Source organism: Thermobia domestica, chromosome 1 (genome assembly GCF_964235325.1).
Source record: "Thermobia domestica chromosome 1, izTheDome1.hap1.1, whole genome shotgun sequence".
Classification (NCBI taxonomy): Eukaryota; Metazoa; Arthropoda; class Insecta; order Zygentoma; family Lepismatidae; genus Thermobia; species Thermobia domestica.
This window is the reverse complement of record NC_137454.1, coordinates 332,912,799-332,936,805: the sequence shown is the minus strand read 5'-3', so window position 1 is coordinate 332,936,805 and position 24,007 is coordinate 332,912,799. Positions and strand designations below refer to the sequence as shown.

At 35.5% G+C, this 24,007-nt stretch overlaps 1 long non-coding RNA gene across 1 annotated transcript in view; it reads right to left on the bottom strand.

Moving 5' to 3' along the window:
* Nucleotides 1-19,654: 19,654 nt before the first annotated feature.
* Nucleotides 19,655-24,007, bottom strand: part of LOC145668017 (uncharacterized) — a 52,282-nt gene continuing 47,929 nt past the window's right edge. The window contains exon 4 of the long non-coding RNA XR_014127943.1: nucleotides 19,655-19,761. This is a non-coding gene — a long non-coding RNA (uncharacterized LOC145668017). The remainder of the gene's footprint in view (nucleotides 19,762-24,007) is intronic.

Sequence of the window (24,007 nt, the reverse complement as noted above, 5' to 3'; positions counted from 1 at the left end):
CAGAAATCTGGGAGATACAGTTCCTTGGGAAAAAAACTACCATTTACTCTTTTAGGATACACGTTTCCGAAAATCCTTCCTTATCCCTTGTTTTTGTGACAAAAGGAGCATTTTATGTAAATTGCAAATTCCTCCCTATAGAAATATGGTCTGGCTGATAATGAGTCACTCACTTCTACTGTTCTATATAATAGCATAGTATTGCTATTATTACTGAAGATTTGAAAATAAAATGCTGCATATGAAATCCCAGAAAAGGCCAGATAAAAAGTACGTATGACAAACAAGCGGGGTTGAAGTAGGGCGGAAAGTATGTAGGAATTACGAAGGGGGAGCGCCAGGTAAAACGATGGGAACCACTGGGCCCTAGGATAAATCTCATAAGATTATTTATTTTAAAAGTGATTGGCGGTTAACAGGAGAGATCTCTCGTATCTATACGAATAGCGTACGCGCCTTTGGTGCGGGAAACACAGGTTGACCGATTCCGACGGGACCTCATGTGGTTCGGATCCATGTTATGCTGAACGGGATGCTAACTCAAATAAAAAGAATGAAAATAATAGGCGAGGAAAAAGCCTCATTGAATTCGAATGATTAATTTTAAAGTGAAGAACTGAGCTAACTGGCTTTCTGTTGTAACAACAGGTGCTAGTCATTTTATCTTAATTAAATCTTTCTTTTTTTTAACGTGTAGTTAACCTTTCATTTTTACCATGTTGCAGGACCGGCGCGAGAGGGGGTCGAACCGTGCCACCGCCCAGGGCGGCAAGTTTAATGGGCGGCAACATTTGAGAAAAAAGAAAAGACTACTATCAAAATGGAATACTTCGTAATAGGCCCACATGGAAAAATAAAATTGTGTTTACCTGAGAATGTAATTGAACTTATTTTACTCACATTCAGAAAAATACTCACTCAGGAAATTCAGAGCATACCCCCTCATTTTTAATTATCAAACTACTATCCACAGGTACAGTATGTGATCAAAAGTATTCGGACCCCCGCCAAAAAAACATACGTTTTTCATATTACATGCATTGTGCTGCCCCTTACTGCCAGGTACTCCATATCAGCGACCTCAGTAGTCATTAGATATCGTGAGAGAGCAGATTGGGGCACTCTGCGGAACTCACGGACTTCGAACGTGGTCAGGTGATTGGGTGTCACTTGTGTCAGAAATCTGTAGACGAGATTTCTACATTCCTAAACATCCCTAGGTCCACTGTTTCTGATGTGATAGTGAAGTGGAAACGTGAAGGGACACGTACAGCACAAAAGCGTGCAGGCCGACCTCTTCTGTTTACTGAAAGAGACCGCCGACAATTGAAGAGGGTCGTACTGGGTAATAGGCAGACATTTATCCAGACCATAACACAGAAATTCCAAACTACATCAGAGTCCACTCCAAGTACTATGACAGGCGGGAGTTGAGAAACCTTGGATTTCATGGTCGAGCGGGTGCCCATAAGCCACACATTACGTAAGTAAATGCCAAACGACGCCTCGCTAGGTATAAGAAGCGTAAACATTGGACGATTGAACAGTGGAAAAACGTGTGGAGTGACGAATCACGGTACACAATGTGGCGATCCGATGGCAGGATGTGGGTATGGCGAATGCCCGGTGAACGTCATCTGTTAGCGTGTGTACTGCCAACAGTAAAATTCGGAGGTGGGGTGTTATGGTGTGATCCTGTTTTCATGGAGGGGGCTTGCACCCCTTATTGTTTCGCGTGGCACTATCACAGCACAGGTATACATTGATGTTGTAAGCACCTTCTTGCTTCCCACTGTTGAAGAGCAATTCGGGGATGGCGATTGCATCTTTCAACACGATCGAGCAGCTGTTCATAATGCACGGCCTGTGCCGGAGTGGTTACACGACAATAACATCCCTGTAATGGACTGGCCTGACTTGAATCCTATAGAACACGTTTAGGATGTTTAGGAACGCCGACTTTGTGGCAGGCCTCACCGACCTACATCAGCAGTCCGTGAAGGCTGCCATTCCCCAATAAACCTTCCAGCAACTGAACGTATGCCTGCGAGAGCGGAAGCTGTCATCAAGGATAAGGGTGGACCAACACCATATTTAATTCCAGCATTACCGATGGAGGGCGCCACGAACTTGTAAGTCATTTTCAGCCAGGTGTCCGGATACTTTTGATCACATAGCTTATTTTGTTCAATATTTCCGTTGCAGCGCCTATGACCTATTATTGGAACGATGAATCGTTTCCCGAAAACCGTTTCTCAATAGCTCTTAACCGTTTTTGAGTTATCACCAATATTGTTGAAACCAGAAATGGTTCAACATAGCTTCTGGACTAACTCTAAGATTGGTGAAAGAGATGGAACCTAATCTGGCAATGCAGAATTGATTCCCGAAAACCGTTTGTCGGTAGCTCTTACCCTTTTAAGTTTATGAAAGTAAATGTTGAAACCTGAAGTAGTAGTGGATCCTACCACTTCCAGTTTTAGTAGAAATGCAGGAGTTAAGGTGCTTCCTTTCATATCCATCTGTTTCCGAAAACCGTTTGCCGATCGCTATTACCGTTTTTTACTCATGGTCTTTAATTTGAAACCGGAAATTTCCGATTTCAACCACTTCCGGTTTAACAGATTGACTGCCAAGGTGATTTGAAGGTACCTGTAAAGTAGGAGGTTGTTGAAGGAGATGCAACCAATTATTGGGATGCTGGATCGATTCCCGAAAACTGCTTGTCAATAGTCTTCCCGATTTTGATGTGATACCTTTCGACAGACAGACACACAGACGGACACAGCCGTTCTATAAGACTTCCCTTTCATATGCATAGCGTAGTTTGGAAGTCGAAAAGTACGTATATAGCCAAAAGCAGGAAATATCTTTTTATTTGATAATTAAATATGAAGTTATTTATTGCGGCTTGCAGCTATTTACTTGTCTTATATATATTTTTCTCTTACTTACAAGAAGAAATAAAGCTCTTTCTTAGTTACAATTTCAGAATGAATGAATATATGAATATTTATTAGTTTCTCTTCTGAACGAATATATGAAAAAAAAACATTATTTCCTGAGAACTTCTAGCATTTTTAATGGGTTACTTTCGTTAAACTTTGAAATTTTCGGTAGCCAAAAACTTGCAGTAGATATTTTTATATGTTTCGTAATTATTATTTCTATAAAGTGAAAATATATAAATATAGAAAAGTAATAAAGCTATGAGAAACATCTTGTCTTCGCGCATGAAAAGCGTATGAAACTGATGGAATATTGATATGACTATCTTCTGTGAACGACGATTAATTCTAAGAAAAAAAACTACATTACATTTTCAAACATATTTTCCAGAAATGAGGAATTGGAAGATAATTAATTTTATGAACCCTTACCCTCTCCCTCAATTGACGCCCTCATCCTCAGCTCTCTCACACTCACCCTCAAGTGACACCCTCACCCTCCATTGACGCCCTCACACTCACCCTTCCTCACACTCACCCTCCATTGACGCCCTTACCCTCACCCTCCCTCACACTCACCCTCCATTGATACCCTCACACTCACCCTTCATTGACGCCCTTACCTTCACCCTCACTCACACTCACCCTCAATTACTTTATAGCCCTCAACCTCCAACGCCCTCATCCTCAACTACTAAAATGAGGGTGAGGTGAGGGTGTGGGCGGCCCTTATGAGGGCAAAATGAGGGAGGATGACCATCTCTGCTCCCAAATATTCATTGTAAACATGTATTCGTGACCGATATGGATTATGACGTGCGAATTCTTCGAGTCCTATACATGATTATTTGGGCTATTTCAACACAATATTTTTTGTGAACTACGTTTCGTCACTAAAGAGTATCTGCACTGGAAATATGTTCACACATGCGATGGAATCACTCATAGAAATTCACACTTGGATTTCTGTCTGTCAGGTGCTGTACTTTTAGTAAATGAAAACGTAACTGCTGTTTTCGTAATTTTTGAATTGAGGTGTTCCCTGCACTCGCACAAGAGTCCTTGTGCTTACTGACGGTTATTGTGCTACTGCTTCTAGTATATCGTGTTCCCATCACGAATCCTGTCAGTCCGCGGAACAGCGGTGAAGTGCATATTTGAGCACAGACCCAGTGCGTAACCGCGGAAGATATTCGTAAACATGGAATGATGAGGAGTTTGTATCGTGGGGTATCTTTAATATATCTGGCTGCCGTTCGCCCATGCCCACCAGCTTCGTCATACATGAAAGCTATATTCGCTAGTTCCTCAATTTGATAGTTGGCTATTTTCATTTTACCACTCGATAGTCGTGATGTTGTTCAATAACATGCTAAGTAAATACACCTAACAGATAGGATTGCAAATAGAACGTACACAAAAGAACTCGCTGCTGACATCTCACGGACATTGACCACACGAATTCAAAACAATGCAATTTATATCACTCTTGTACCTTAAAGCACGACAGCGGGACGTTATTTGAGGTCTGCAGGAAACAACTACCCTTTCCAGAGTTTAAGAAATACACATACTTTCATCAATTATTTACTAATATACCAATCACAAACGTAGAACACTTGTGTCGTTGGAGGATCTTGATCCCAAGCAAAATACGAAATGACCCCGCTGTACGAAGTCAGGAAAGAAGCGACGTGACAGCCGGATGGCTATGTGTATGTTCATGTGCATGGCTGTTACAAGTTGTGGCAGCACTGAAATGCAAAAATGAGTCACTTATTAGGGTTTGACCCTTATCATCAGTCATTTTTGTATGATCTATGACAGCTGCATTGAATATGACCACTATGATATTGTCACGATATGTTGCTTACTGCACTCCTTATATTAGTGATTTATAACTTTTCTCAGCATACACACCTCTACAAATAAAGTCATGACCTACCATTAGGTTCGAATCAGTTGTGACCTCTGGGAATCTAACCCAGAATTCTTTGGTTACAAGGGGTGTGTGATATTATTAATCCGTTGTGGCCAATGTGAGTGCATTTTGTCGCACTACAAGTATATGGGTCCTTTTTCGATTACAATTATGTAGTGTTTATTCCACATGTTAAATGAGCACCTTCGTGCCTAAGCGGTTAGCATACACGCCTTTAACGTGGGAGACCCAGGTTCGATTCTCGTGGTTAGTATTCGACGTTAATCAATACGTACTATATCATATAGCCTCGCTGCTGAAAGAAACGTTAAACGGAAAGTCAACCCAACTCCACATGTTAAATATTAACTTAAGAGTTCAAATTTTCAATCTTATTTGTTATGACGTCGTTTCATTTGTCACGAATCAGACCCAACTGTCAAAACGGAATATTCAGGGCACCACAATTCCTTTGTGGAAGTCCCTGCACCGCCATTCAAAGATTCAAAATCATGCATTTTGTTACAAGTTACAGTTGTTACAAGCTCTGCGTCCTGATGACAAACGCAAACATGTGGCATTTTGTAACTAGATGCTGGATGCTGTTGACAATGATAACATTTTTGCACAATGCATCGTGTTCAGTGATGAAGCGACTTTCCGTGTTAGTGGTCAGGTAAACGAACAAAATGTTCGAATATGGGACCTACAGAACCAACATGCAGTCATTGAACATGTACGAGATTCGTCCAAAGTCAATGTGTTTTAAGCGATATCCCGATCATCTGTTTACGGGCAATTCTTCTTTAATGGAAACACGGTTAACAGTCAGCAGTATCTCAACATGTTACAAAACTGATTGTTCCCGAGGCTACACGAAGACAACTTCATTTTTCAACCAGACGGTGCACCCCTCACCGGAGTTGTCAAGTGCGTGAATATCTGAATGAGACTCTACCGAACCATTGGATTGGTCGTCAAGGAACTGGCGACTTAGCATGTCTTAGCTGGCCTCCATGGTCACTGGATTTAACATCCTGTGACTTCTTCCTGTGGGGTTTCGCTAAAAACAACGTTTATGTACCACCACTCCCACAGAACCTGGAAGAGTTCAAGAACCGGATCCATACTGCCATAACTTCAGTGACGCAGGACTTGCTTGCCCGAGTATGGGAGGAATTTAAATATCGATGTGATATTGTTCGTGTTGCTGATGGAGGACATATTGTACATTTGGACTTTGAACTGTAATTTGAACTTGAGAGATTCTTAAATATGTATGTAAAATGTCATATTCGTATGTCTTAAAGTTTAATAAATATATGCATTCGAAATACGTATATTCTTTTTTTGAAACAGGGTGTATTACATGATAATGACGCTACTCTTGTCATTGATAATGACAATAAAATTGTAGATGTGAGTGAATGTAAACAAACAATGTAGCTACTAGTACCTATGTACAATGTTAAGTGTATTCGATACTTTTTTGTAAAACTGATGAAGGATATACCATAACAATCTGCAAAGTGTAAGTATGGGGTGTTGTCTATATTGAAAGAAATGAATGATGGATCGTGCGAATCGTTCTGTGCAGTGGTCAGTGCTTGAGATATTTTCATTTAAGTTGATAACCCCTACTCCATTATCCTTATCGTATATGTGAATATGGGTTGCAACAAGTTGATTTTAGTACTCAAGTACTTATTTGTGGTGGCGTATATGGTTTGGGTATTTTTAAAAATTGGGTGTCTTGTGCATGTACCTCTATGAAATAAAATATGAATAAATGAAAATAAATGAGTACGTATAAATGATAATATAGTGAGTGTAGTTTCATAATAAGATACCTTGTAGTAATTGTGAGTCCAGTTTACTTTTTTGCCGCTAGTTAGGGTAGTACTTGAAATATAAATTTATGTACATTGATGTATGATAGTGAATGTTTCAAGCAGTGGCCCCGAGACGTAAGTTCGTACGGAAGGGAATGTTGTATACCTGGTTGGCTACATTTAAAACTAGCAACTTGACTACATCATCGTAATTATTCAAAACTGAGATGAAAGTATTGTAAGCAGAATAAATTAGTCGAATAGTGAAATGAATAGCGTCGCTGGGAACGATTAGTATTTCATATTTTTTAAAATTCTCTAATTACGCATATACAAACCAGACATGTAAATGTTTGCATACTCTGATAGTATACTTCACCTGAAGATGTGGGTAGTGTTTGTCTCTTAAATATTTTCGTACTTCTTAAAAGAACTTATAGAATGTTATATCTAATTGTTGAATTGTTGTGCAGTTAAATTAGACATGGTACCTCGACATTCGACTCGCAATTGCATCAGTCCGCTGTTTGAAATCTTTTTTCTTTAATATTGTTTATAAGGATTTAAGTTAATCATTGTTTGCGTAGGTGATAGGGCAGAAGAAAGTGAAGAATATATTATATTTACTACGGTAAAATTTTATTTTTACCATTCCAGGATGCCGACACCCTTTCTCTCTGAATCCTCATTTCTCATACTTCTAAAGATATAAATTAAATATAAGATGTAAGTGAAATTAATGGCATCTCAAGACCTCACAAGTCTTGCGGGTTGGTAGTGACCGGCAAGATTTGGTTTATATTAACCTGCCATTAGGAAATTATTCTTTACTTAATATTCTTTATTTTGGTTATCCCCGTTTTGGTTAGTCCTTTACTTACTAATTTCTGAACTATTTTCTCCATACCTTAACTTAAAATTTTCTCCTTGGTTTCCTAAGGAGTAGGATTTTTCTTTCGAAGTTTCTAAATTAAGACCGCGCTATCCTTCCGGTAGATCCGGCCGTAATCCCCATGGACTTGGCAAGACACAGAAAGTGGTAAGAATTTCGTAAAGCATTCCTTTGCGCGATCGTTATCGAGGACACGAACTCGTTTTCGTTTATGGGCAGACATTTTATTCCACTCATTTAGTGTGCCACCCATTTCGGCATATTAAGATACATGTTTGGTTTTGAAGAAAACGCTTTCTCGCATTATTTTACGATTCGATTATCTTTCTTGTAGTATCTAGTATTCTATATTACCTTCTTCTGTACACCTCTGTTCCCTTCTACGAGGGGGTGCTGATAAGTTCTTAGCTTTACTAAGAAAAATAAGACAAAATTAAATTTTTTTGATGGATTTATTCAACATACTCTCCCTTCAATTCGATGCATTTTTTGCTTCGGGTCTGCAATTTATTTAGGACCTCTAAATAAAACCATTTTGGTTGGGTGTCAAACCATGAGTTTACTGCTGTAATTGCTTCAGAAATGGTGGCGAATTTTTGCCCTTTCAAGTGTTTCTTTAAATTTGGGAATAGGTGGTAGTGTGCCGGGGCCATGTCAGGTGAATATGGTGTGGGTGGTGCAAGTTTCAAACCCTCAGCTAGCCATTTTTTGCATCGCAACATTGCTCTTGTGAGGAGATGCGTTGTCTTGAAGGTATCCAACTTTTTGGGACAACTTTCCAAGGCGTTTTTGCTTCAGCTCTGAGTGAAGCCTTTCCAGTAATGATGCATAGTAAGCTCTGGTTATGGTGTTACCTTGTTCTAGATAATCAACAAAGATTACCCCATCTTTATCCCAAAAAACACTGGCAAGAACCTTTGAACTTGATTTTTGCACACGAAACTTTCTGGCTTTGGTGAACTACTCTGACGCCACTCTTTTGATTGTTCCTTTGTATGTGGATCATATAAATAGATCCATGTTCATCCTCCGTGACCAAACGTCCCACAAAATTAGTCCCTTCCTGCTCAAAACGGTGCAAAACCTCTTTGGAAGCAAGCACTCTTGCACGCTTTTGATCGTCTTGCAAACATTTCGGCATCCATTTGGCAGAAAGTTTGTTCATGTGCAAATGATCCCGAAAAATGACACCAACGCGTTCACGGGATATACCTAGGTCCTCTGCTATACTTTTAGCAGAAATTTCTCTGTCTGTGAGAATCATTTCATGAACCTCTTCAATGATTTCTGTCACAATCAGTATGGATGGTCTCCCAGGGCGGGGATCGTCTTCAGTACAAAATGGCCTGTCTTAAATTTCACAACCCAGTTCTTCACTGTGGCATAACAAGGTGCATGGACCCCCAATTTTGTTGCATCTCACCATGGATCGTCTTTGCAGATTTCCCGTGGAGGAAGAGGAACTTCATCACCGCTCGACTCTAAATATCGTTGAACTTGTTGGGCTGCCCTGCCATCTCAAGCACTCTCCTGAAAAAATAACTTTCCTTAGTACCAATGTTTTAATATTTCGTCACAAACATATAGATACATGTAGCTTTCAAATAAAAACAAACATTATAAATATCGGAAGGGGAAGGGGCAAAGCTAAGGACTTCCCAGCACGCCCTCGTAGTTGTCCTTCTATTCCTTCTCTAAGATTTTTTTTGTAAACTACCCCCCACAGTTCAACTTGACAATTTACGTAACCACTAGTATTACTGATTGAAATCTAGAGATATTGTCTGGATATTCGGTTTGATTTGCGCGAGAAGTTGTGAGTTATGATTTGTAGCGTTATATACTTCTGTTATATGCCAGGGTACAATTTACCATCAATTGTTTTGACCTGTCATAGTCGCGAACGATTACTCAGTGTATGGTTTACTCTTATCTACAGTGAAATAACTTCGGGAATATTTTACATTTATTTTTTTAACCTTGTCATATCAATACGAAATTTCTGGTCTAGCATACATCCGTGGTCATTGCATTCAGCTTGGTTTCAATACTGCACTAGAGACGAACATTTCTTATCTTTAATGGGCTCACGATTTTAGTGCAAAATTCTTTTAACTCTTTGTTATTATGTATTGTTACCTGCAAAATGTTCATTATTATAAACCGATTTACAATATGAGTTCACTATTACGTTGCACAATGTATAATATTTTGCGATCGTGCCTGCCTGTTACTCTTAATGTCTACGATTTTCAAATCACTAAGGATTAAGTAATATGTAAACATGTTTTTTGTTTCGTGCGGATACTCATCTGATTTGTCGAGTTTTTGTTGTATATGATATTTTTACGCAACCCTAAAATTATTATGAACTGGGTGATTTACTGTAAGTTGTATAAGATGATTAAATGTATGTGTATCGAACTATAAATGTATGGTAGATGCCTATTTATTTACGAAGAGTGTAGTATGATGTTGAGATACGTCGTATCAATGGAAATTAAGGGTTTATTACTTTCCTCGATCGGTTGCGATATGATGAATACGTTCTGTTGTTGTGATTTTGTAACCTCGCCAAACATAGAACCTCAATGTATCTGAGTATACGTTTTCCTTTCCATGTTATTCCTTTCCTTGTTATTTGATTTGACCTATATATGTGCCCATACCTCTATGTATCTTCTTACTAATGGCATGTCGAAAGTTGTAAAGAGGCAGGTTATTGTGACCCATGGCTAATTTGAGACCCATAACTAACTAAAGGACAAGTGATCCATATATCCATAAATGTTGTGAAATCTAAAATCTTTATTGTAAATTACATCTCTATTTCTTCTTTGCTGCTTATGAATCTCCAAAGTCCAATAGTGTCATGTATCTAAGTGAAATTACAGTGATTAATTCGTAAGTGTTAAGCAATCTTTGCAATGAAAGTTTCGATATAGCTAAAGTTTTGTGACAAGTCTAATTAGGGCATTTTCATAGTGAATACTCTTCATAACTAATTATAAAACATATTAGCGTAACTTCAGCCATTGAAATCTTCAAAATATCTAAATTTTGACTATACTCCAGGTAAGTGACGAAAATAAATTTAGTTTGTTTAAAACCTAAACAGTGGATTAAGAAAATCTCAAACTAATATAATATTATATAATGACTATGCATACGAAATATGTTCTAGTTTGAGATACATAATCGTTATAATATGTGTACGTTGAAGATAGACCCAGCGTGCGTAGACGCTTCACAAGTGATAGTTTGGACACGCAAACTAATTGATATCGTTTAAAATAACGGAAAAGATACCCATGTCAGAAATAAACTTCCATTATTTTTGAATAATTCAGTGAACGAGATTCGATCTCCTGTTACTAATGTTTAATTCATAGTGATCCATGTGAAATCTCATAATTAAAATATTTATGAATAGATCCTCACATTTTAAGTAAATTAATATATATTTGTATTTATATGTAACTAATTTTTCTGTGTTCCTATTATTAATAGTTGTAATAAATGTTATAAAACTGTAGTTAGGTACTAGTTTCTTTATAAAGCACTATTTAACCTAGTTAACTGTATTCATATATTGTCAAGTAAGGTATGAATGCATGATTCAATGAATGGCAATTCTAGTTTTAAGTAAAGAATTTTGTTGATATGTGTAACTGATGTTATGTGTATGTTTTAATAGGAAAATGTGTTGATATATGATTCAGGACTAAGATCATGAAAGTTGCTAATATTCGAATAACTCGAAACGGCTCTAAAAGGCAAGCCAAAACAATGGAATGCAATTAGAGACTATAACTGTTTCGGTCAAGACTTCAAGAACTCCAATTCATGTACGATGAGCTTATCGCTTTAATATTTTTCCTGGCTAATCCTAACACGTCTTTGGTTCACAGCATTAGATTCCGTAAATGAATGAAAATTATTTTTTAAGAAGAAATTACATATAGAACAATCGAATTAACATTTCTCGTCACCTGGGCCAGGTTTAGGTAGCTGCAACTGGTGTATTTACCTGGATCCAAATTTGGTTTGTATGAGTGTCTTACAATGGATAGTTCTTGGGTCTGAAGTAATGGAATGGGGTTAATAATGAATCTTTTATAAATTCTTAGTCCCCTTTACTACGTTTCGATGATCATCCCATATTTTCTTAGTTTCTATTTCTTCTATTCTTCCTCATTTATCTTCTTCCATCTTCTCTATAGACCTATCTCATACCGACCTCATAATATTTTCTTCTTGTCTCTGATTCTCTCCGAGATAATATATTTCCATCAGAAGCCCCTTTCTTCCTTCTATTCTTCTTTTCTTCATCTTCCTCTGCTTCGTTTATCTTCCCCTTGACTTCTCTATATCTCTCTCTTAGTTTTTCTCTATTTTGAATAAAACTTAAGGAAGTCGGGACTGGGTGTTGTCGCCATACGCGCAGTCAATAACTTTATTTCGGTTTTTTAGTATCTTTTGGAGTCCGATATTGAATAACCATTAACGAAATACATATAAATATTAAATTTATCAATTGATTTACTTCGCGTACTAAAATAAGCTATTAATGGTTGTGTATTCACAAAGTTTAAGATGGCGACCACTCCTACCTCTCACTTATTCTTTTCACTCCCTTCCTTCTTCCTTTTAGCCATCTTCGAACGATATACCGAACTCTGTGTATTTTTTCGAGTATGAGTTGGTAGTTTTAATATATCAGTTGATACGGTAATTCAATGAAACAGTAGTGGAATAAGAAATAAAAGATATACAGATTTGTCCACGAAAGGCGCACACTTTATTATTTCATTGTTTTGACTTCGACACGGGAAAGTCGCATATAGGTCAAGATGGGGAGATGGTATTATCTGATAAATAACATCTCAAACAAAATTAGTCATGAAGATAGAGATATTGTTCATGTAATAGCTTACTCGCCAAATGTTATATTACTAACATTTTCTACAAAATTGATTCAACTGTTAATGTGGTGTAGAGTTAAAGTGTTAGCTCGCTAAACCGAGGGTCTGGACATCATGTGCTTTTATCCACCTATGTGTTCTTTCAACGGAGCATGTTAAAACTTTTACATAATAGACTAGTAGTTTGTCTTAATGAAATTAATACTCATATACGATGTGCAGGTAAAGAACAAAACTAACTGCATAGAAATATAAATTTGAGTCCGATAAAGTTGATCCTAAAAGTGTAACTGAGCTGAGATACTCTGTTCCAACAAGTAAATGCAAGTTTTCCTCGGGAGGTATCTTCTGCTCGGTACGCGTAGGTTTCTACCATCTAACAATTTAGTTAAATACTTTAAAGGTTTTAAAAGGCAATCTCTAACAAAATCGATAAATGTATTATGTTTCTCTTTCCAGTTCCCACAAGAAACTATAGAAATATCGTAAAACTAATAAAAAAAAGAGAAAAACTACGTTCTTTCATAGCTAGACACTCCGGCTATTACCCATATACTTACAGAGTAGATGACTTGTGCTGTCTTGTTACGTAGCACATTGGTCTGAACATTGCTTCTACTCTCGCGCCAAACTTCAAACCTTCATCAAGCTATGCTTTCATTTTCTCATCGACCAGAAAAACTACAGGAAAAGGAAAAACACGAGTACAGCTTAAGGTATAATTTGACATTCTGCACTTTTCAATTTATTTATTTATTTTTTATCAAGTGAACAAAATGAAGTGGAATTTTACAAGTGTAAAGACCGTTCTAGATTTTACTAATAATACAAACTACGAATAAGTTTTCAGCTGAAAAATAACTTGAATACTATTCAATTCTAGTTCATAATCACCTATTGTTAACGAAATAAATTTCAGATGTCATGTGTGTAGTCAGAAAATTGGCTTCCGTCATCTTTATTTGAGGAACTAAATGCAACTAAAATTATTTCTCCTCTAGATATAAAAAGGGCACGGTGGCTTAGTAGTAGAGCGTTCACCTCCATTGCTTGGGGGACACGGTTGTATCCTACATCGTGCCAAGTGGGCTTTGTGGTGGACAAACATTGTGTTTGTGTGTTTTCTCGGGGTCCTCTCACTTTATTCCTTCCACTCTTCCATCCATTTCTCCCCATTACCGTTTGATTTATCGTAGCCAGCACAACAGTAGGACTTAAAACTTAAAGATTTCCTTTCGTTTTCCCTTTTGATACAAAATACTCTCTTTGGATTTTAACAAAAAAAGGGCACAGTTCAAAATATCACTTTGACATTACATTTTGTTACATAAATAAATAAAAAAACTGAATAAATTTACACCTGAAAATGGCAAGGGTAATGTGACAAATATTGTGAACATTTCTATAACAAGCAATGATTTACAATAAAATAAAATACAATGAAGACCAAGGTATTGGAAGCTACCAAAAGTATTTCCACAAGTATTTCCACAAGACCAAGACCAAGACCACGGATTCCAGTGCATGACCAAGGCCAAGGCTAGAAGTGCAAGACCAAGACCAAGACCACCCCAGTCTTGGTCTTGATCTTGCATTTGCTCATCACTAGCAGCCACATATAGTGATGCTGTGAATTTCAGTGAAAATGAATGAAATAGTTATATGTTGTAGATCTTCTCATCATGATAAAAGGTCTTAATGGATACAACCATAAATTATTCACTATCTAGTCACTACAGTTCCAAATTTTTGAAAACAGCCGGGTATAACGATATTTTGGCTTTCGGTGAAAATGAATGAAACCCTGATATGTTTTAGAAGTAGTGATCCTCAAAGAAAGTGTTAATTTGTGGCTATCAAGTAACGATACGTTTGTTGGTAGAGAGCATATTCGCATTCAGGTTGTTCGGCAAGGGCCGGCGATCTTTCTACGAATTTGCAGGGCTTTCCTTTGTCTCAAAAGACTAACATCGAGATGTTATATGTACTGAACTGGTAATGGCCGCTACTTTCCGCATCCGGGTTGTTAAAGTCTAAACCTTTTTAGAGTTTCATACAATACTACCAAAATCCCAGAATATCGTTATAACTTCTGATGTTTTTTAATAAAAATTTCACTCCGTAGTGGCGAAATGGTCAGTGATTGATGGTTGTGTCCATTAAGGCCCTTTCTCAGGACCACAATATCCAAAACATGTCAAAGTTTTAAGCAATTCCAGTGAAATGCAGAATACCATTATCTTCTGCTGGTTTCGCAAAAGATGCACTGTAGTTGGCAAATGGTCAGTGATTGGTGATTGTGCCCAGCTAGATCTTCTCTCATGATCACAATATCTACAACATATGACTTTTTCAGTCATTTTCACCGAAATCCAGAATATTAGTATCTACGGCTGTTTTCAAGAAAGTGGCCCTGTAGATCTAAACGGTCAGAGGCTGGTGGTTGTGTACATTGAGGTTTTTTCGTAGGCACACAATATCTACAACATATCACGGTTTCAAGAAATTCCTCCGAAATCTGATTTCCATAAGGATTGTGTGGGGTCCTTTTCAACATAGTTGGGCTTCAGACCTGGGATGTTTTTTACCATTTTACTTTGACGGTAGTACCTCGGGGAGGAAGGAGTGAGATATATATGTAAAAATAAATAGAACTTAATAACTCTTGAGCCACGTGATCGATCTCTGTCAAATATGCCATATAGATGAGATTCGGGCTGGCATAGTTTTTCCCATTTCACTTCGACATTGCAACTGTGAGAAAGGAGAAGATATATAAAAATGAAAATGACTACCTTTGTGGCTTAATAACTTTTGCACCACCGGACCGACTTCGATTAAATTTTCAACATACATGATGTTAGAATCTCGGAGTGCTCTTATTATTTTATTTTGACGATGCAACTTAGGGAAAGGGATATATTTAAAAGTGATAGAAAATGATCAATATTAGTGTCGAATCCATAACACTGGTCCGCATGGGTATTGTTGTTTTGAAAATTTCACGTGGATTACATGTTTTTGAGGTCGCTCATTCAGAATTCGGCATTAATTTTTCCTATCACCCGAGATTTACTAGCAATTCACTAATTCCGCTGAAACCTAATCGTATCTGTTTGCTGTGTAAATCATGAAACGTTTCCTAGATCGCAGCAGTGCGTCCGTAAGCAATTATGCAGCTGATGTAGGTATGAGGAAAGAAAATTACATATAAATTTAGTCCTTGTAACTGATATTTACTTTTATCTACAAATTAAATTGTATAACGTGCATAACAATGTCCCACAGAATCCCTGGTGTAAATTCTTTTGTAGGTCATAGACTGATTTGTTCAGTTTATGTGGGAACAAATCAACTTGCGTAACATTAGGAGTTTAGTTTGCTTTGCTTCTTCTGTGATCCTGTCCTGTAGACAAACAAGAAATGGCACGTCGTGGTGGTAAACATTATCCGAATGTGTTTCGTTATAGTTGCAGTGATTTTTTTCCTAAGAGACAACGACAATGCTCTTCGGAATTTGCTTATAAAGCATGTTACGCATATTTTCATATAAAACTTGATGATCAATCAAAACTATAGTTTCCACATAAAGTGCGCCGTTCTTTTGTTGAATCTTTGGGAAATTTGAATAAGGAAAAACAGGTGTCTATTGTAATTCCTATGGTTTGTAGGGACCGAAGAATCATACTGACGATTGTTGCTTCTGCTGTTGTGAAACTGTTGATCTCAATGCTAGAAATAAGAAGAAAGTAGTTTACCTGAATTTTGATCAGTTATAAAGCCTCTGGGTCATGGTCCAAGCATTCCTATCTCAAAACCTTCATCACGGCTATTAATGATTCTAGTTCGCCAAGCCAGAAAATTAACATAGAAAATGATAACTTGATTCGCCTAGCGGTTCATCTCAGCATATACTTTTTTAACAAAATGATCTTAATTATTTGGTTCCGGACTTAAATCTGTCGAAGGAGTCAGCAGAAGTTCTTAGTTCTAGTCTTCAGAAAAGGAACCTTCTGACATCTGGAAACATTTGAACGGTACAAACAAAGAAAGACAATTTTAACCCTATTTTGTACAAGAATATCTTGTGTACTGTTGTGGTGTGTTGGATTTGCTTAATAAGTTAAGTTTTCCACTAGCTGCAGATTGTTTGTTGATTCTAACAAAACAAGTTTAAAATGTGTCGTTTTACACAATGAAAATAAGTGCCCATCTGTACCTACCGACCATTCGATTTCAATAAAAGAAACGATGAAATTAATAATAAAGAAAATTAAATATCAAGAACATGGGTGGGAAATGAGTGATGATTTCAAGATTTTTGGGCATTTTACTAGAACAACAATCTGGATATACAAAGATGCCATGTTTCATTTGCGAGTCGGACAGAAGTGTGCATCAGGTAAGAAGTGAATGATCATTATGGGTACTTTGGAATCCAGAATCAAAAAATATTTTACATGAATGTTTAGTTTGTTAGGACAAAATATTACTTCCACATCTTGGCATTAAATCGGAACTCATTAAACAATTTGTGAAAGCACTTGTCAAATAGAAACAATGTTTCAAGATTATATGTAATAAATTTCCATCCTTATCTTATGGAAAAGTGAAAGAAGGCATATTTATTGGTCCCGATATACGGAAACACATGGAAAACAGAGATTTTAAAGCAACAGGGAATCCAGCTGAGAGAGATGCCTCGCCTTCAAAAGTGTAATAGAGATTTTTTTCGGTAAGTACAGAAGTCCAGATTATAAGAATATTGTAGAAACTATGTTGTTGAAATTTCAAGAACTTGGGTGCGACATGAGTATTAAGATACAGTATTGCATTGATATCTGGATTACATTCCAGTAAAATCTTGATCAAGTAAGTGAGAAGAAAGATGAGTGATTTTATTAGATATGAGATATATATGGATCATAGCATGATGGTGGGTAGGTGGAGGTTATTATGATGGCGGATTATAGTGAAGCATAAACAGACAAATTGCGGAAGAAAAGCATAAGAAACTTCCCAAAGCTTACAGAAAAAAGCGTTTGAAAAACAACTGAAAAGTATTTGTTTGCCTTACATATTCATGAGATGTAGGGTTATATATATATATATATATATATATATATATATATATATATATACATATGAATATATATATTTTTGTAGGTGAATGTATTTATATTCATTCCGATTTTAATTTCAGTACAAACATCTGTATAGTTCCTTCGTATTTCTGTTCCCATATATAATATATCCATATAAATGTTGTGGTATTGGTTTGGATTTTCAAAGTCAATTTGCAGAAAAACCTTGGGTGATAAGTAAAAATGCACTTCATTTTCGGAATTAGCGAGTCAAGAACTACTAAACTTATCTATGAAAACGAAAACAACTTTCAGATGGTTTTCATTTGCAGCCCTGTGTAGTTTTCGGGGCTGCTTAGATGAACATTGACATTTTTCAATGCCGTTTGAGTTCAAATACAGCACCACAAGTTAGGGAGGTTAAAGGTATATGGCCCTACATATATATGATCGAAAATTACCTATATTATTGCCGAATCCATAGTATTCTGGGTCACTGAGACGAGCTGTCAAACTTTTGATGCCGTTTAACCCTGGATTGCAAACCTTATTTTGTGCCTATGTGGTTACTAATCATTCGTGAATTATACGACTCAACTTTAGTTTTTTAAAATTATTTTTGTCTATATTATTATTTTTTAAATATGAAAATGGGTTTGTTTATAGAATTACATCAACAATAATATTGGATGTCTTTGGAATACTTTATTGAACAAGTCCATGTAAAAAGTTATGTTTATAACTTGGTAGCTGTATATTGGAATTACAAGTATGGCGTCATGAAGAAATAGTTACATATATATGTGCAAACCATTTTATAGACATTAGAATAATAAATAACTAAAGTAAAGGGACCGCGGCAACTATGAAGCGTAGCATTTTGCATATAAACTTCTAAAAAATTAATTAGGTGTAAACTTGAAAGTTGCCTTTTCAAGCTCTGTCATTTTTCCGCGTCACACACCACGCAATACAAAACTCTTATTTTCAGTAAACATCGCATTCATCCAATGCTTACACAAATGTGTCGTCGTTCTCCTTTTCCCTGACGGACAGTAAAAGCAAGTTTTACTTGTTCCTTGTGGCGGGTTTGCCGTAGGGTTAGTAATGGGGATGAGTTTCATTAGCAGTATCACTAGAGTCTTCATCAGAAGGTATCTCATCCTACAAGCTTCTTAATGTTTATTATCACACGTTCTTCCTCACTAGTACGTCACCCGTAGTTTCTTCATAACGAAGAAAATAAATACTTACAATACTATAACACAACTCTTTGCACTGTTTATGGTCCAAAAGCACTCATTTACTGTTAAAAACAAGAAAGTAGATTTCTCAAAATTTGAAGAAAATACTAACGTGATTACAAACCTTTCGTAATTACGACTAGACCTTCAAAACATGCATGATACAACTATCTGACAAGGCTCTCAAACCAAAACTAGTCTCTGCTGTAAAAGCTAGAAAGCTATTGGGGAGCAGGGCGGCCGCGCATTTGCGGTCCAGCGAATTCAACAATTTTAGTCATGCTGTTTCGTAAAATTTACGAGTGGTTTGTAATCCTGGGTTAAATCCAAATTCTCCCCTTTATGCTCAAAATGAAATGTATTCTTTCCGTGGGAAGGACTGTATTCTGCTAGTATATAAAAAAATGAAAGGAAGTGCTATTTCTTTTCTTCCTTGCATTTTACTCCGGTAGCGTGCTCGCGGAGAAACGTCATTCCTCATATGTGACGGGCTTAATGATAATAAATGGTGGTAATGCTGATAATGCCAATAAATATGTATAATTATATATATATATATATATATATATATATATATATATATATATATATATATATATATATATAAATTCAACTAGTTATTCAATTCGTGTTTAGAATTTTGGCTGAGTACTTTCACTATGGAGAGAAAATAAGTGTCAGTATCAAAACCCGTTATCGATTAGATGCACTCTAGGAGCTTTTTGTGCACTAAGCAGTACTAATAGTACCTGGAACAGAGAGAAAACTTTGTATTATAATATTTAGACTTACCTTAATATCAAAATCTGATGTCAACATTCAATGACGGTCATCAAAAGAACCACATGTGGAGTATTATACCATAAGGATGATTAGACATGCTGGCAAATTTTTTCCTCTTCTAATTTGGTTTCCCTAAGCATAAATGTACATGTTAAGATTATGGTTAAAAACATATATTCAAGCTTACTTAAAGTAATCAATATATGCTATCGGAATACTTGCGTGAAATTTAACTTTGAAAATCCATTTTACACAGTTTACCTTTAGCAGTGTGTTTATGCTTATTATATAAAAAAGGAAATTATTTTATCCTAGTTCGGAGTTATATGAAAGTATGAAACACTAAATTTCACAGCTTTACATTACGAGAAGATTGTTCGATGTTTGTTAATTGTTTTACTTATTTTATTGTTCGCTTTTAAATTAGTGTTATTTAGATAGAGGGAACTAGGGTTAGTTACGTAAGAGTTTGCTGTTGAAAAGCATACTTTGTAATGATTGATAATTAGTATTTCTTTCTCTGGGGTGTAAAGTTTCTTTTCAACATGTTAGATGAGAATGCTAACATTACCCTGTGTAGAGCTCTAATGTATAATAGAGCTGCCACTCACTACCAACTTTTGACAGCAGAACAGGAACCAAGAGGGCAAGAACCTTCTTGTGTCTACATCTGCAACCCAACTGCTTTCCAGATATGAGGTATTATAAGGTATATAATATAATATTAAACTACCCTTCACAGTTTACAAAAATAGGTGACCCCTCAAATTTTCACCGTGCTCCGTTCATCCCCTCCTAAGAAATTAAACCTTGAGTCGTTGTAATGTGAAACGTAAACTGAGCTGGTTCGTGAAGCTTTATTTATTGTGAGAAATTCGTTACACTTTTTCTGTATCGTATTTAATTTAATTTATTTACATCACTAATGGAATTACAGTTTATTTATCCCATACTTATTGTTTGGCGGAATAATATTGTTATACGTCAAACAAATAAACTGTTAATCATCTGACAAATTTGAGTAAGTATCAAATTCTTCTCTACAACTTTGTGGTGAAGCTTTGTGGTTGTTCAATTACTTTATCCATAGTCCAACACATAACTTCAAATATGACTGACAAAGAGTACTAAGAAATACGAAGACAAAAGACAGTTGTAACTCTATTTCATTCCTAAGCATTCATAGTATATCTTAAAATACTTCTATAGTCTTACATGAAAGCTTTCAATTAACTGTCATTTCTTTGTGAAACATCAAGGGGTTGATTGATATAGGTAAGTGGTTAGCGCATTGGATTTCTACGCACAAAACTGCAGTTTGAATCTCGAAAGGTGTGCATTTCAAATTCAATCCATACTCAATGTGAAAAGCAAGCACACATCCTGATGAAAAGGAAAAATATATTGTACTGATGAAAATGGCATGAAATTATAGTAGGTTTATGGTTTCCTTCAATTGTTTCAGATTTGATATTTTCATTTTACAACATTCACTTGTATTTCAACAAGTTTCTAACTCATGTGCCACCACAGTCTTTTTCCTTTCTTCTCATATGGAGTATGTTGTAAAATAGTACATTATACTCACAACGTATTATAGTGCTTTTAATAATGGCTCTCATTGAAAAATAAGCTCCAAAAGAGATAGTTAAATCTTAAAATAGAGAATTATTTCGTGCAACAACTCTACAGCACAAGTCTGTTTCAATGCTCCACAAGCTTATCAAATATCGTCTACTGTTTGAAATGTTAGAGAAAAAATTAGAAAATAATACTTGTTAAATTCCACTAAAATTGCATATGCTTGTTTCGCTGTTAGTTTTTTTGTATAAACTTCTTATGAATAAATATATAATTTTAAATAAAATTTTGTGAGGTAAATAAAATCTTAAGAATAAAATCTTAAGAATAAATCTTAAGATAAACAGATTTCAGTAAAATTTGACCATAAAATCAACGTAATTTTTAACAATGTATATACCTTTTTATTATATCAATGCAGGAACTATATTTCTTCACCATTTTATTGCACATATTATCATATAATCAGAACAAATATATGATATTATTAACTGACCTGTAAATTTCTCCATAATGAAAATGAAACATTTATAAAAATATTTCTCGAAAGTTTGCTGTAACGAATTTTTACAATTATGTTCAAATAATAAAATTATTAAGCTTAAATTTGTTGTATTTTGAAAACAACATTACGAAACCACAAGCATAATTTTGATCAATGACCTTCAATTTTGTTTAGGATCACTCAATTCCATTACTATAGAATTTGTACGGTTTTCGATAAGGAATATATGACACATAGATTGTAGAGGCCTCGTTTGAAGTTAACTAAATAGTTGAGAGAATTGAGAAAAAACCGAAACAAATGATAATCTGATGGTGACAGGTTTGAGCAACATGGTTGATACATTAAAACTTTCTATTCAAGTGTTGACAGCTTCTGATTGGTAAGGAAAAGATGCATGCATTCTGGTGTTGTTAGCGTGGTATACATCTTTTCTGCTAAAAAGTTCCAGCTTTTTTAAATTATTAAGTTCGTTCTTGTTAATTTTCGATAGTACAGGTTTGAGTCTAAAGTTCTGCCTTGAGCACTAGTTCATTATGCACGATGCTCTTCCAATATCACCAAACGCACAGCATCCTTGTCACGGACTGTGGAATGTCTGCTTTACACATGATGTTTAAACGTATTCTAGTGGAGTATCCTCTTTTCATCACTCGTGATCAATCGCTTCAGAAATATTCCTTACATTTCAATACAGACCTGCACATGGAATTTCAATCGAGCATTTTCTTATTTTGGCAGATCCGCTGGCTCTCAAACTTCGAACTTTATTCTATTTCCAGCTTTATCTAAAATGCTTGCTGATGGATGTTTAGGTCATTGATGATATCTTGACCACTTACATGACGGTCTACCTCAACTTTTGTCAGGATCTTCATTACTTTTATGTGTTTGGTCAGCCACTGAGAGAAGCGTTTCTAACACCGACATTTTCCGAAAGAAAGCGACTGAACCATCTTCTGCTGTTCTTTTAACAAGTCTTGCCCATAAAGAGCATAAATTTATTCGGAGGCCTGCGCAGTATTTGTGTAACGCAAGATCCATAAAAAACAATGCAATCCTGAGGCGGAAAACCAATTTGTAACGTAAATTATTTTTGTATGCATTATAGCGTTACCCTTCAGCCACAGTCCGAATATTTCTAATCTAGTCTACTATTTTACCAAAATCCACTTAAACATTCCATCTTGATATTACCTTTTATTATAATACGTAACGAACTAAACATTTACACCCTTTTAATAACATACTCGCTGTTATGACGACCAAGTAACACATATCACCACGTTACTATATCAACATAACATAAATCACAATATCAGAAAGAAATTGATTCTATTTCCTTTTATATTTTCTTCTTCTTCTTTTAGCTACCTTCTGCATATTTTAATAGCACATATTGTCCGTAAATACAAGTAATGATATTAAAAATTACACAATATCGTTATATAATGTAGCCCGAACAATATGACTTTTTGTTTACAATAATAGTAAAAAAGAATCCAGGACCGTTAGATATTTCATATTAATTGCCTAAGTTTCTGAATGACCCTCGTATATATAAAAATTAAAATTCATATAATTAAAGATCATATTCCTTTACATTGATATCATTTTTCATAATTAATTTTATTTTAAATATTCTTACAATTCATCGACGCAAAGGAAAAGTACATTTAAAATACGGTATAAAAGTTATTTATTTTTAAGTCCTTTCGAGGCCATTAATACTTGTCATAAGTCATAAGTTAACAAAATCTATATTATTTTCTCCGGTATACTTAAGAAGGTTTTGAAAAGATATTATCATGACATTCATATAATTGTTTTTTTGAACGAGAAAGGATCAAAGATAATTAACATCATAACAAAAACTAATACAAATAAATAAATTAACATATTAAGAATTAATATAAAGGATCAAATGTAATTCATGTTAATTTTGGATACAACTTGAGAAGGAACCAATGTCTTAACTAACAGCATCCATTTACTTTTAGTATATTTTGAAGGACTCCATAACTTAAGTTCATCAATATTGCGTAAACCCAAACGTTTACCAGTTTTTACATCCATTAGTTCGAAAACTTTAGGATTAATTTGTTTGATACACAAATATGGACTTGTACGCTGGAGTTTTACCATATTAAGAATTAGTATAGTTATCAGAACTTCGATAAGCATTATTCATATTCTAGACCTCTTGTTATATGTTATGAAATTCTTATCAGTGATATTTATTTATATTATCTTCATAGAATTCAAAAAAAGTACAAATAACAAACGAAATCA